This window comes from Ciconia boyciana, chromosome 10, assembly GCF_034638445.1.
Source record: "Ciconia boyciana chromosome 10, ASM3463844v1, whole genome shotgun sequence".
Taxonomy (NCBI): Eukaryota; Metazoa; Chordata; class Aves; order Ciconiiformes; family Ciconiidae; genus Ciconia; species Ciconia boyciana.
The window spans coordinates 35,809,971-35,823,855 of record NC_132943.1 but is presented as its reverse complement, the minus strand read 5'-3'; positions in this window follow the sequence as shown (position 1 = coordinate 35,823,855).

The following is a 13,885-nucleotide window of genomic DNA, read 5'->3' as shown; positions in this document are numbered from 1 at the left end:
GTGTGGGTTTGGGGGTTGGCTCTGGTCTGGGGTTTTGTTTTAAGACCTCGCTTGGCATTCTACAAATGATCAGAGGAAGAGCAGGTGTTTTAATAGAGAACCGCAAAAAACCCAGATCTGGTTAATGAGTAGCGATCAATAAGAAAGCTAATGGGGCTCAGTGCAATTCTCCTGAGCGTCACAGGAGTCGCACGCCTCCAGACCAGGTCTTGCATCCATATGACAAAATCAGTCAGGACCCAAGAATTCCGGTTATTTTAATTTCAATTCAAACAAGCCTGGTAAGCTTTCTCTGCTTTTGTAAAGGTATAATGCAAATATCTTTTAAATATCTCATTGTTGACTCTCGGGGTTATATTCTTGGATCTAATTCAGCCATTCAGCATCCTAAGCATTCACATTCAGTTAATTTATTTTTCTCTGCTTACTAATAGCTACTTCTCTAATATTTACGGGCATCTTTTTCATCACATTCACGTGGCTATACCTAGAGGTGTAAAGGGAAACACGGCTACAGGTAATGCAAACTGTGCTTCTTGAATCCCTGGTCCCCTCTTGTCTTTCCATTTTCTCCTCTGGTTTTCACGGATTTCTTTTGTTTTCCAGCGAAACTGCCATTAAGCTGCGTGTTCTATGAAATATGTCCTTTTCTGTGTTCTGCTGTTTAATTAATAATCCACCAATTTTGGCTGAGGCTGTGAAATCAGAGATAACACGCATGTATCTAACATATAACCAGGTCCTTCAAGTCTGCTGTAAAATTCCTTTTCTTTACCAAAATCACGAGCACTAGGAAATGGTATAATCCTCGAGAAATCTCAGTAAGCCTGCAAAATAACCTGCCACCTCACAGCTCTCCACCTTGAGCTCTGCTAGGGACTGGCTTCAGCATGAAAGCATGAGATCAAAAATCCTTTCCAAACTTTAAGGTGCGCATTGCAGTAAATCTCGGTGTTCTGAATGCATTGTAACGATAGCATCTCCTGTGGGCTGATTATGTATTAAGTAAAGAGATTTCTCTTTTTATCACTATGGAATTTCCTTCCTTTCCTTTCCATTATATGGTCTATTGTACTTTTTCTATGAGAAATAGAAAACAGCAATTTCTTATCTGCCTCCTCTGTTCCATGCATAACTTTAGATAAGTTATTGTGTTCTTTCTTTTCTATAGTAAATAGCTCTGCTTTTTCAATATTAGTGTTTCAGCCCTGTATCATTTTTGTTTCCCTTCTCTAGGGTTACTTTGTCAGGAGTTCGTTTTAAGATGGAGTAATCAACAATATTCTGCAAATGTCTACAATATCTCAGGCAAGGTAACATGTTGGTTATACAGCTGTAGATAAACTACAGTTGTCTTATATGTACTCATTCTGCACACCAGTATTTGTAAGTTACAAAAACCACCCGTATGTTGAACAGAAGTTTTTAATTGAGCTATTCACAGTGGCATTCTCTTTAAATAATAATCATTTTTTAAAAAGTAAAATAAACATAAAACCCTGTAAACTCTGCAGGTAATTCAGTTCTTCCTTCTGGCTGACTGCCTATTCAGTAATCCCAGCTGAACAGTTTGCTCTATACGTCTGTTTGACTGGAAGGCAGAATTAAAGTATTTTTCCTGAAGCACTTCCAGTTTAGCTATGGTCAAACCTCATGAGAACTGTGGCTCTTAAAAGCAACGTTAAATTGTTCCACTTTGGGTGGTTCTGGCTACTTCCGTGACATGAAAGTTTCTGGCATCTAAAAAGAAATTTGCACAGGCTCGATCTGCCTAAACAATGTATTATTAAGTTTCTAAAAATCATATAATAGTTTTAAATACTGCACTGAAGTTTACTGGGGTGATAATTACAATACTAAAGACTTTATCAGTGACAACCCTCAAATGTAATTTAACAGTGAATAAGAACCCAACGTTTCTCAAAGGTGCGTCACATAGACTTTGATTTTCTATACGAGATCTTAAACCTACCTTTCCTTACAAGGTAAAAATCAGAATAAGCTAACATTATTTTTACTACTGTCCAGTGCTGTTTATACTTAATATTGCCTATGATATTTCCTGCTGCGTAGCTAAGACTTCACAAACTAAGTTAGAATAAATTTACTTTCCATCTGCTGTATGCATGAGTGTAGGAGCAGCAGAAGTATATTTAAAGAAAAAGAGAAAAAAAGTTTCAGAGCTTAAATAAACAGACTTTGTTCACTTGACTAACACTCAGTGACGACGTTGAGAGGTGGCTGAGAGTCTTCCAAAATGTCTTCTCGTGACTGCTGCAGCACTGTCTTTGGGGTCTTGGTTTTGGGGATGAGGGTGGGGTGTGGATACTATTGTGGTGACTTGCGATGCACATCAACATGCCCATGTAAACATTTCGAACACATGAAATCCACAGGGGAAAAAAAATTAATCAAGATCTTACTTCTAGTTTTCTGCTAGAGAGAACAAAGAAGCTGTATCAACATCCAGAGATGCAAGATTTTTTGACAAAATTCTTTATTCACACCTACAATACCGACAGAGTCAAATGCAGAGAGTTTATAGCATGAAGTACCTTTCTTCTTTCAAAGGATGAAATAACAATACTAAATTTGAAGCATAATGAAGATTTTTAAAAGTCACAGTGCTGGTTGAAGAGACCAAATCTTGTGTGCAATTCCATTCTCTAACAAGCACATACCCAGAGCCATAAGTAAATACTAATAAAACCTGGCAAAATATCACTAAAGACAAAACATTCCAAAGGCAGCGTTATCCAAATCCTTTGATTTAAAAGATTATAGGGACTTCCAAAGGCTGTGTGGATCAAGCTCTAGGAGAATTCAGTTCTTGGCTTTAAATTCCAATGGCCTTTGCCCTTTTGCATCAAGCAGGAACTTCTTCCAAAAATAATTTCCTGAATGCAAATGACCTGTTATAGCACTTATTACTTGGGGTATAATGTTCGAAGCAGAAGTGAACCTTAAATTAGTTGAAGAACACACATGAAACTTGCAACTTCTAATAATAGTGAAGCAAGTCTTCCATATGTTGTTATAAATTTCAGTCTGAGATGATTAACGTGGCTCACAGGCTACTCTTGTAAGATGATAGAAGAGATATTTTTTGCTGCCTCTCCTGAGAGGGCTAGTGTTTCAAAATTATTTTCAAACAAGCATCTTCCAAGCAGGAGATGTTTCTCATTTTTTTTCCTCACCTTAATAAAAAGGTGATGAACACTCTTAACTGTGTTGTTATAAGAACATCAAACAAATATCATGACAGTATGATGTGATAACAGTGTGTGTGTGTGATATCCATGAAATAATACGTTATATTCACTAATATAAGTCATTAGTTTATTGCTGCTGTCAGTATGTTTGAAATGGGGTGCTTGAATAGTAAGTGCAGGGAATCTTGGAAGTAAATGAAACAGATCCATCTTCATTCAAGTTATTTGTACTTACAGTAGGTTTCTATCTAGCGTATTTTGAATCAATTCTGTCAAAAGACTTTAGAAAAAAATAATCTTACAAAACCCTTTATTAATTAAAATAATGCCAATAGTGAATTGAATAGCAAGTTGTTTACAGCTGTAAACAAGTTGTAGTGGCCTGGGATCTTTCTTTCAGCATAGAAAAACGTGACTGGTAATGCTCAAAGAGTCAGTTTGGGCAATGAGGAAAGGTTATTTGGTTTCAAAATCTTAAAACTTGGGTCTTGGCTCTACTGAAATCAATGATAATTCTGTCACCCACTTATGCAAATATGAATTAATCTCTTCACTATATGAAATCTTGCTCTAAGGAGTGACTATGGCAAACTGAAGGGGCAATTTCCTGGGTCTGTTCTCCAGGTTGTTTGGGTGACCTTGGACAAATCAATTTAGTATTTCCCATCCAGTACCAACAGCAGTAAGAGGGACTAATTTTTAAATGGAGACCTTATTCTTTCTGTCAATACCAGCAGCTATCTGCCTGCCTGGTTGCTGGGCATGCCTGCACCCCACACAGCAATGCTGCGTTAAGACACTGGAGCCAACTCCAAATGGGTTGACACGTCCTTTCTGTCAACGCAACACAGAGCCATACAGCCCCAGATAATTAGATGTGCCCAGCGCTACCCCCCAGCTTGTTCAGAGCCTGCTCAGCTCTCTCTGCACAGCCCTTCACTGCATGCACACGTTAAGCCTATGCATTTTCCAAACCTCCCCACCCGTTCTCCCTCATTGTTCCTCATTTCCCCGCTGTTAAAAAGTAAACATAATTTTCTACTTGGAGGATACTTGTGAGAACAAGATTTATGATGTTCCAAGACACTGCGGTGATGAGACCTCTCTAAGTGTGTAGGCAGCAAGGTAAGGAGATGGCAAGGGGCACAGGTTGCAGAAAGTAAGCCGTTATTGAATTACTGATGGTATGTGATGCTGTTCATAGATGAGATAGATAAAAACACTAAATATTCTTCTTTGGCTGAAACTATTCATCCTGATTCATCCTCTCTGATTCAGAAGAACTGAGGCTTGAATGCGTGTCTGTCTGTGTGTACTATTGACGCTCGCTAAAAAGAATTTGTCAGACCATGTGTGTTTGTGAGCTCTTGGCCAAGCCACTGAACAACTCCTTTAGTTCACTAAATGCAGGCTTGTTTTGGAGCTAAGTGACACAAGTTTTGCTGTGGAAATTGCATCCAGTTTTTGGCTTCTCATCACAGATCCAGTATTTGACTACATTTTTCCAGCTAGTAAGATGTCATGCTGCATACAAGTAGGATCTTGAACTTTGAACTCTGCGAGATGAATAATGTTTAATTCAGACATCAAAAAGAAGACTTGGGGGCGAGGGGAAGAAAGGAGAGCCAGAAGGAGAGTGAAAAGTTACTCAAGTTAGTAGGAGTGAATTTCCAATATTAAGCTGTAGGGTTGTTGGCAGACCATCCGGGATAGGATAGCCCTGCTGGATTTTTGGTGATCCATTTGTCTCTCGGAGATTATATTGCCGTTCCTATATTAACTACTTGATCAAATCAGAAAACTTAACCATATAACATTGTACTGAAACTAAGTGCAAGATGGCTCTTAGGTTTATGAGCTATTGGATCATCGTAGATTATTTGTGTACAAAACTATATATATATATGTACAAAACTATATATCTGTGTATGTTACCTTGTTGAAACTTGGGACTACATCCCAAACTGATATGATACAGGATGTCTCATGCTTCTTGAAAAATGTGCTCTACAAGAGCCAAAGGCTGAGCCAGGTAGGTTTAATTCTCATATACTACTTTATGGCATTTTTCTTGTGTACATTTCTGCTCAGAGATCAAAGGCAGCATCAGTTAATACCAAATGAGATGTGCGTTTTTGCAAGCCAAAGCTTACTGGAAAATGGAGGGAGATTGGAACTACCACCATCAAACTTCCAGGGGCAAAATCTGTAGCTCTGGCCTTTTTTTGGCAGCTCCCTATAACTTGATTTTGCCTGGTTTTTTTTTCCAGCTAAACCCTATTTGTAGGCCAATGCTTAAGCATCACCTCTCAGTGCATTTTGGCAGTGTACTTCTGGCATTAATTTTTGCTCTAGTCTCTGGCTTTCCCCTGGCTCAAGCCCTAGCTTAGCACAGCAGCCCCTGCCAGTCCCGAACCTACAAGTGTACCCGCCACCTGTCCAAGGTGAACACAAGATCTCCATTTACACTGACCATTAAAACCTCGGTCTTAATCCTGGTTTTATCCTGTCCCAAAGCCTATTCCACAAACCCTTTACTAGTTCAAAGCATATGCTAGTGGCATACCAGCTCAACTGTTAATTTTTTTAGGCGTAGCTGATCATAAGCTTCAGTGGGTTGTTTAGAATCATGCATATTATCAGATCAAATATTTTGAGTCTTTTCAGTCATAAAAACTTTTCTACATTCAATCAAAATTAGCTTTTCTTCAAAGCCTGCTTTAATGAAGTAAATGTGTAGCAAGTTTATGCTGTCTAACTTGGTTTTCCAACTAAAAGATTCTCTCCACTGCTATATTTAAGGTAGGAGTGAGTATCATAAAATTAACTAGAAATTGGGAAAACTGAGACTTGAAAGCAGAACACTAGGCCACATCCTAAAAAAGGGCTCCCAAAACATGCGCTCACGCTCTGTTGAATCTCAGTGTAGAGTAACTGTTACACAGACCATCCAGAACTAATACTTATTGCAAAAGAATTGTTCTGCGATGCTCATGATGTCCTCAAGACAGTTTTTCCCCAAGACGGATTACTTGTACCATGTTAAAGGTTAATTTTTCCTCCTGAAATCAAACTGCAAAGTTAGGGTTATGGGGGCCTACGTATACCATGAATGAAATCCATTTTCTTATTTTCTTCTTTGCCATTATGCGGTTATAGATAATATTTCTATTTGTGACCCAAAAAAATTTATTGTGTCTTGCTGTTTGATCTATATACTGTCATAAATTTCACTGTGTACAAGAGCTCTGATTTTAAGATTATGCAGCTGAAAACCTCTTGATACAGTTGAAAGGATATCTAATATTGGATAGTAGCTCAGATAAGACGAGATAATTGGATCATTTGGGTATTGGATAACATCTGTAGGTATCAAATTGTTTATTATGTGAGGTAATCATGAAGACAGTTCTTTGTCAGTAAATTAGACTTTTTTGAAAACTAATTTCAAATTTATCTTCTCATTTCAGTGACAGCTGAAGTAATTTTGTGACTTTATAAAGGAATTTATTTGACATTTGTGCTGCAAAAGGTGATGTTGATGTATGAGAGAAAGTACCTAGGGTTTGATCTGAGCCAGCAAGGCAATTTAGGGAAATGAAACAGTCTTCAGCAGCAATAGCTCTGATTCAGTCACCCGTAAATCTCCCCAGGGGATGCGTATCCTCAGCATCCATATCCTTCAGTCCTCCGTCTTTGCCCTAATGTAGACTCTGAGGGAGTCTCTACCCCAGCTTCTTTTTAAGGCATCTTCTGGCTCATTTCCTATTTGAAAACTCATTTGCTCTGTGCTCAAAAGGAGCCAGTTTTTCTGCCCACTTCATTAGTGCACGGACCAGCTCAGACTGCCCCGCAGGGTGAGTCTTTGGTGGTCTCCCCATGGGCCGCCTGCGCTGGGCAGGCAGCTGGACAACAAACGAAATAAAAGATATCCCTTAAAGTGAGGGGGGATGCATGCCTGTCCTCAAGGAAAAATGGGAGAAGTGGGTCAGGCTCTTAAAATAGCACAAGACATTACAGCTGCTCTTGTGGCAGCAAGAGTCCATCCACCCTTTCACAAGTTTGTTTGTGCGGCTCAATTTCCCAAGGCTGAGAAACTGATCTTCTAGGCAAAGGTGGTTTGGGGAGTTACTACACGTACTCGGAAAAACTCTCCATTTCATAGCCATTAAGCGCCTTTAGCTTTGTCCATGAAAACACAGGAAGAGCGTGTTTCAGGGAACGTATTAGTTCTTAGGGGCCGGCTGATTTACTCTGAACAAAGCTGGGATGAAATAACGTGGTGGGTTGGCCCCAGCCAACAGCCAAACAAATCCAAACTGCAGCACCCTACGGGCCACTATGGAGAAAGTTAACTCCATCCCTGCCAGACCCAGGGCAAATACATAGCCTGTTACTCTTGTTTCATATTTGTTAACCTTCTTTAGTTGTTGCTCGTAACGATGTCGATCTCGGTGTGAAAATGTGAAGGTACAGACGTTGGTACAACATTCCTCTGAAACACGTTACCTCTCCACGTTAAGTACATTAATGTCCACAGTTGCTACAAGATTGGGAGGAGCAGGGTCTTAGCGTGTCGCTGCTCTGCTGATCCATGGCTTCGTCTGCAGCGACGTGTGTCTTTATCTCTGCTTAGAAGCAATTTCCTATTTAATATTTTATTTTAGTATCTTTTTGGACTGGGAACCCTGAGAGTGATTTTTATTTTGGAGAAGGAAATGTCATGGGAAGATTGTCCTTAAATTCCTCTTACTTCTCTGTGTTATTTCCCTTTGTGTAGCAATTTTTGTACAGCTACTGCTTTGTTGCTCTCCTCAGGGCTCTTAGTTTTTGGCGTGCCAGTAACCGTATTCAATGGGATTTGGGTTTTTTGCCAGATAATATTTGACTATCACAAAGCTATAATTTGCAGTGTAGAAAGAAGATGGCGTTGTTTGCAGCCTCGTGTCACAGGGAAGCCTGATGTGATGTGTTGCAGTGCACATCCCAAAGTTTGACTTTAGTCTAGGAGAGATCTAAATGTAAAAGATTTACCCGCTTTCTGTCTGTCTGGCTTCTCAGCTGACCGTAATTCTGGTGGGTGGCTTTTCAGTCGCAAATCTCTTTTGATCCTCTTTGCAATATTCTAATGCCTCATGTTTGGTTAATCTCTTCGCTGTGCTGCTGCCTGGTGTTTGCAGGGCTGCGGCTGGCACGTCCTCCCGTGCCTCATGTTTTACTGCTGTTAGATATTGATTAAAAAATAAAGAAAAGAGGACTTGCATATAAATGAGGAATATTTCTCTGGCCGGTATGTTGCCTTATTAGCAAAAAAGTAAGTAATATTTAGTATTTACTGTTTTCCTGGTTTATGTTTTCTAGTTCTGTGTGCAGAGTGAGGATGCTCTCCATCGCAAGGGGGTAAGTGCCTGACTGCACGGGCTGTATGCAAACCGCACCCGAGCTGCTGCCGGGCCGTGGGGTGGCTGAAGCCATGTGTCCGTGCCGCCTCTCACGGACACCTTATGTTCAGACTGACTGCTAACCTTCTGCCAAACACGATCTCCACTTTCATATATAGACAGAAGCAAAAGGTATAGCTGCTTCTTTCCCCAAAGCTCCTGGGGAGCGTTTATTGCTGCTGTTTCAGTTTTCCTTCATGATGAACGTGCGGTGCTGCTTTGGTGATTTAGTGCTCAGCTTCTGTTTACACCACAGAAGGAGCCATCGTTTAGAAAGGTTTCTTAGAAAAAAAACCCTAGTCACTGCTATGGCACCAAGATAAGCACAGACTTGAGGCCAGTGTTTGCAGTTCCCTGGGGAACAGAGTTTACTCCTGTTAGCGCAGAGCCCAGGTCAGGGCTCACCGCCAGCCTGTCTTCGTTAGCTGAAATGGTCAACCTCCTCCCACTGGAAGAAATTCCACTATTCTGGAAAATCATCACCTCAAATGAGAATTAACACTCAGAATTGTTCTTAAAGATTTCTTGGCTGCTTCTGAATTCCTCAGGTGTCTTTGCTCTGCCTTTCCTCGGAGCCACTGACTACACTGCCTTTGGGGAGCGGGGGTAATTTAGAGAGTCCCAGGAGTCAGCACTGCTCCCCGATGGAGGACACAAAACCTGAAAAGCCCCAAGAGCATTAGAAAGCATTAGGCTTTTATAATAATCGTTGAGCTTTAGAGCAACCCGGGAGAATCCAGTATGGTGAAACTACTTCATATCAGTCACCAGATACTTACAAAAGTCTTGAATTTTTAGTAATTTGGTTTTTTAGCTTGAAAACAATTTTTCTTTGAGTTACACTTCTAGAGCATATGGTGCGTATAAAATGAGGCTTTACGTTACAGAAGCGTCTCAATTTTTGAAAGGAAGGAAGGAAAGATACACTTGTATGTGGTGTGACTAATAATCCAAATGTTGGTTAATCCCGTTCTTTCTCTTACAGAATTAATGTTCTGTATGGTGTCCTCCTGCAGTCTAAAGCCTTTTTCCTCTATATACGTAGGCCAGACTCTGGTCCTGCTTTTACCTCACTCTGTATAGGCTACGACAAAAGTGTCTTTTTGTATTATAAAGTGCTACAAAGGATGGAACCCATGTTAGATAGCTATGTTTGTCAGTGTTTAATATTTACTCTGTCTTATTACTGTTTCTTGATAAATCTGCTAAACAAAGGTATAAGATGGGACATGTACAAAACTGATGGAGAACAGACAAGAGGAGATTTATTACAAACGGGCGTCAGGTTTCTGACTAAAAAGCAGAAATAAGGAAAGCATTTTCAGGTCTTACCTTGCAGAAAACAGAGGACAAAAGCTTCCATGGGCTTTCTCTGACTTAACGTTTTCTTGTAAATTTTGTCTTCTCTGTTCTACAAAAAAAACCCAACATATTTTCTTAATGGGGTCCCTTTAACAGTATTTCAATGAGATGCGGTATGATGTAAGTTCTTGGAAATATTACAGGTTTTATCAAACAACCAAGACCCATTTTGTGGATTAACTTTGTTTTAAAGATTCCTAAGATTTCCCTAGAGAGAATTCCACTACAAACTTTCTATTACTTTCTGGATTAACGGCTACCGTGCATTGAAACAAAAGCATCTGACAACCTATACATTCAACTGGCTAAAAATTTGGGCTGTATAGAAATGTGTAATTTATTTATAACCCCTCTTCTGGTTTCTTCTTTTTTATTACTGATAAATATAGTTGTTCTATAGGAGAAAATAATTAATACCCGCACATTACATCTCATTTTATTTGGGCAGAGTGCCTTTATAGTGTAACATATTGTCGTAATTAACTTTTTAGCACAGTTGTAATTATCTACACAAGTTGTTTGAAGACAAATAATGTTGTTTCTTCATGGAAAATTTTGCAAATACGGTGGCTTAAATAGTTCCAAATGTCTTCGCAGAGGTGCTGGTGACTGGATGAAATGAATTACTGCAACTCTGCCCCTATCCACTGAAATACTGCGGCACACGCTGAAGCGTAAGTACATGTGTAAAACTGAGCACGTGCTTCAAGTTCTGCTGCTGAATGGAGTATTTCACCCATTTTTGGGAAAAAAAAAAAGAAAAAACAACCACAACGGGTCTTTCCCCAAATATCTCATTGCGATCATGATGAAGACTGACGATAACAGTCAACTGTTCTCACATAGTGGTGAGGGTTCATTGATGTGTACAAAGTTCAGTGAATATGCTGATGGTTCATGTCGTTTTTCTCCTTTGAGCTACAGTAGTATATGCACGTTCAAGTAACAAAAAAAAGATTCAGATTAATAGCAATGGGTTAAAGATTATATTTTAAATATTCAGGATATCTTCATACAAGAAAGTGGAATTAGGGTTTACATTTATATTCGAAACTAAAAGTTAAAAGCTGTCAAACCCTTTTTGAGAGCAGGAGGATGGGATGTTCCAAAAATAATCGTGATCTAGAAATCGATGTTGTGCCCTAAGGTTTGGCGCAAACGTGCAATTGCCACTGTCATGTACTTTTGTAGTAACAGTTGAAAACTAGGGCAGCCCTGAGTGATTTCTGTGGCCTATGTTTGGGCATCCTCTAATCATACTTGTCCTTACTTTTAATCAACATGGCTGCAAACATCAAGGAAATACTTTAAGAAAATATAAGCTCCGAGAAAAGGCTTTGGTAAATCTCAGTTGTGCACAGAATACGAGAGCAATGCATAATAAAAAAACAATTAGGTAAAAAAGAGAGAAAAACCCATAGCTGAGGAAGGGAGCATCTTTCCCATCAACAGAGTTTTTGAAAATAGAGCATTTATTTAAAAGGCGGTCACTTAGCCTATAAAGCTGGTTGTTGCAGTGAAGTAGACCTTTGCATCATGGTTTTGATTTTGAAACTACCAAAGTACCTTATTGCAAGGCTGTTAGAGCACGTCAGGTAAAACTTTAAGGCTTCGGGATAATTAGGAGAATTTAGTCATTGAGAAAACGTTGGGGTTTTTCAGCTCTTCAGACTCTATATTGATTCTTTTCAGACTGCGTAACATTTTCCAACCCGTACAGTTAGTGGATTACTGCACATATAAATAGATTTTGTAAGTTACCACGGGACTGTGGGCATGCTGGGGGGGAGCTACTGGGGCAGCGAATACTTGTCCTAGCTTCCCTTCTTTAACTCTTCAACTGCATTAGAAATACACGCCTCAATAAAGCCCTCCCTTATACAGGTGTATGCATGTATGTTAAAAAAAAAATGAATTGAGAAACAGAGCAAGTATGAAGTGGTTCAGCCAGCAAGCGATGACTAGGGACTGAGTTGGATTCGGACAGATCCAGTACCCCTCCAGGGAGTTTTGTAGCCCTTTTTGAATGCCACGTCCCATATCAACGAGATCTTCCATTAATTTAAGCACTGCTTGGGAAAAGGGTTTCTGTTTTTTCTCTGCTTTCTGAAAGAAGGGCAGGGAGAATCTGACCCAGCGTTTGTCGGTGTGCAGGACTGATGGACTGGCCATTGGGCAGCACCTAGTCAAAACCAGAGCACGTGCTGCTTTTTGTCCCCCTGGCCAGCCCCACAGCACAGGTCGGAAGATGTGGAAGCAAGCTGGGGTTATGGTAAATTGGGCACAGGTGAAAAGGGAGGGAGCTGAGATATTGCCAAGCAGAAGAGGATACGAGTAGTACAGAAATGAGCGTAGGATATTGTGGGTTTATGGGATGTAAGGGAGGAATTGGAGGCTCGGAGGGGAAAGGGTTCGCAGACGCGCAGAAGCCGTGACGGGTAGTGGGGTGGACAGGAACTGTGAAATTGTATCGGGGGAGGGATAAACCAGATTTCATGTATTCTCTTGCTCTTGGACAAACTCATTCAAAATTTGCAAAGTCCCATTCCTCTGGTACAGAGCTTGGTAAGTGACAAATTTTACACCAAAAGTAGTAGGTTAGCAATTTCTTACCTAAGTTCCTCTGAAACTTCAGCATAGCTATCATCTAGTCTGGCAGCCGGTTACCGCTCCAGCAATGCCAATACCAGCACCATTCGGTAACGTCCATGGTTCGGTTTGCACCATTTTCCTCCTGTTGCAAATGTATTTACACTGCGTGCAGCTTATTATCGGAAAGTGCTTGTATCACTCTGGAGACATCCAAGCGGTCGTCCCCCGCCGGGGTGAACACATGCACACACAGCAGGGCACGCTGAGCTCTTGGAGGGCTTGGACTGTATCACAGGAAGGTCTAGCAAGCTCTCATAAGTAAATAACTAATAAAAATAACTAATAAATATCAGATCTTATGACAGCAAAAACTCTGTTCCAAAGAATTTCTTCTGGAGGGAGAGTGCCTTCCTTACCCCTCCAGGAAAGTGCTTTCAGCCACTCAAACTGGGGAGAGGGGTGCAAGAGGCAGGATGATCTGGGAAACTGAGTCCCAGGAAAGGCTTTGGTGTCTGTGTCCTCCCAAACCGGTCAGCACGCAGCAGGGGCTCCTGTGCCCTGGTAGAGGGTAGGGCACCCTGGGGACCCCCCGGCCCCGCTCCCTGGGAGACTGCTGCTCCGTGCTGCAGCTGGGGTGCCCCAGATTTGGGCATTGTGGTTTTCAACATCACAGCACCCACGTCTGGCCCCACCCAGCCTTTCACGTTGAAATGCTTTACGAGCTAAATATTTCATCCACTGCCTGGTCTGTGCCTGGTGGTAGTCATTTCAAATGGATGCTCTGCATTGAAAAAGACTGAATGCTTTGCTTGAGCCAAACATAATAAGCTGTCTTGTGCATGCTCCACAGCTGATAAAATATTAAGTACATTTTGGCACCCAGAAATAAGTATCGGCTCGAAACTCTCATCACAGGTACCTCCCTCTCCTTAACTCCCTGTCCCCCCCTGCTTTACACTGAAGTGCTGCTGCTCAGACTAAACACTTTGTCGTCGGGTCGTGAGACGGAGAGGCGAGCAGTGCACACGTGCCGTTGGGTTATTATCCGTTGGGATGTAACGAGGCGATCAAATCGGGTGCTAGTGATGCACTTGCAGCCTGTGCCATGCAGAGGAGGACAGCCTGTGAAATGTCGGTCCCACGTCTCGAAGTTGCTCGGTGGGAACTGCACTCACTTAAAAGCTGAAGTTAAAAGTGGAGCCTTGCGTTAAAAACCAGGGTAGAATAAAAAAGAGCACAGTAGCCATCAACCGCTACAAAGATATTCATAATTTAGTT